This window comes from Corvus brachyrhynchos, unplaced genomic scaffold (genome assembly GCF_000691975.1).
Source record: "Corvus brachyrhynchos isolate BGI_N302 unplaced genomic scaffold, ASM69197v1 scaffold391, whole genome shotgun sequence".
Taxonomy (NCBI): Eukaryota; Metazoa; Chordata; class Aves; order Passeriformes; family Corvidae; genus Corvus; species Corvus brachyrhynchos.
The window spans coordinates 13,451-15,070 of NW_008236188.1; the positions used below are offsets into that span (position 1 = coordinate 13,451).

At 53.3% G+C, this 1,620-nt stretch overlaps 1 long non-coding RNA gene across 1 annotated transcript in view; it reads left to right on the forward strand.

Moving 5' to 3' along the window:
- The first annotated feature begins 1,055 nt into the window (after window positions 1-1,055).
- The window catches only part of LOC108447802, a 1,551-nt gene continuing 986 nt past the window's right edge, over window positions 1,056-1,620 (forward strand). The window contains exon 1 of the long non-coding RNA XR_001863488.1: window positions 1,056-1,240. This is a non-coding gene — a long non-coding RNA (uncharacterized LOC108447802). The remainder of the gene's footprint in view (window positions 1,241-1,620) is intronic.

Sequence of the window (1,620 nt, forward strand, 5' to 3'; positions counted from 1 at the left end):
GGGGGGGGCTGGGGACACCCTGGGGACATCCTGGGGACACCCTGGGGACATTTGGGGACATTTGGGGCCTTCTTGGGAGCGATTTCTTCTCCCACCTGGTTTTGGGGCCATTTTTGGGATATTTGGGGCCGTTTTTGGCATATTTGGGGTCACTTTGGGACATTTTGGGACATTCTGATGTCACTTTTGGGATTCCAGGTGGGATTCGGTGTCCCCGGGTGTGTCTGGGGCCACTTTTGGCTCCATTTTGGGTCCTTTTGGTCCATTTTGGGCCCTTTTTGTTCCAGTTTTTCCCGGGTGCTTTTGAGGCCGTTTTTTGGATATTTGGGGCAATTTTGGGGATTTTTGGGGTCACTTTGGGACATTTTGGGACATCTCGGTGCCAGTTTTGGGGTCCCGGGTGGGATTTGGTGTCCCCAGGTGTGTCCGGGGCCACTTTTGGCTCCATTTTGGGTCATTTTGGTCCCTTTTTTGTACCAATTTTTCCCAGGTGTTTTTGGGGCCATTTTTGGGATATTTGGGGTCACTTTGGGACATTTTGGGACATTTTGGTGCCGATTTTGGGGTCCTGGGTGGGATTCGGTGTCCCCGGGTGTGTCTGGGGCCACTTTTGGCTCCATTTTGGCTCCATTTTGGTCCATTTTTGGTGCTGATTTTCCCTGGGTGTTTTTGGGTGGATTTTGGAGACTTTTGGGGTCACTTTGGGACATTTTGGGACAATTTGGGACAATTTGGTGCCAATTTTGGGGTCCCGGGTGGGATTCGGTGTCCCCGGGTGTGTCTGGGGTCACTTTTGGCTCCATTTTAGTCCCTTTTTTGTACCAATTTTTCCCGGGTGTTTTTGGGGCCATTTTTGGGATATTTGGAGCCATTTTCTGGGTCACTTTGGGACATTTCAGGACATTTTGGGGTCCTGGGTGAGATTCGGTGTCCCTGGCTGTGTCCAGGGCCACTTTTGGCTCCATTTTGGGTCATTTTTGTCCCTTTTTGGTGCTGATTTTGTCCCGAGCTCTTTTGGGGCTGGTTTTGGGTGGATTTGGGCTGTTTTTGGGGCAATTTGGGGGCTGATTTTTGGGGTTTGCAGGGGCCCTGCTGTGGGTGCAGCTGAACCCGGGCCAGCACCGCCTGGGGGGCTCGGCCCTGGCCCAGGTGTTTGCCCAGGTGGGCGACGCCTGCCCCGACCTGGACGAGCCGCGGAGCCTCGAGAGCGCCTTCAACGTCACCCAGGAGCTGCTCAAAGGTTTGGGGCATTGGGGGATTTGGGAGGATTTGAGGGGGATTTTGGAGGAGTTTTGGGACTTTTGGATGGAATTTGGGGGGATTTGGGGATTTTGAGGGATTCGAGAGTGGTTTGGGGGAGGTTAGAGGAGATTTGAGGCAGTTTGAAGGAATTGGGGAGGATTTGAGGAGATTTGGGGCAGTTTGGGGGATTTGGGGAGGTTGGGGGGAATTCCGGGAGGATTTCGGATGGAATTTGGGGGTTTTGGGGTGGATTTGAGGGACTTTCGGGGGGGTTCGAAGGGGATAATTTGGGATTTGCAGGAAATGCTCTCCGGGAGGGAATTTTGGGGTCCAGGTGGGAAAAATTTGGGGCTGCAGGTGGGAAATTTTGGGATCCCC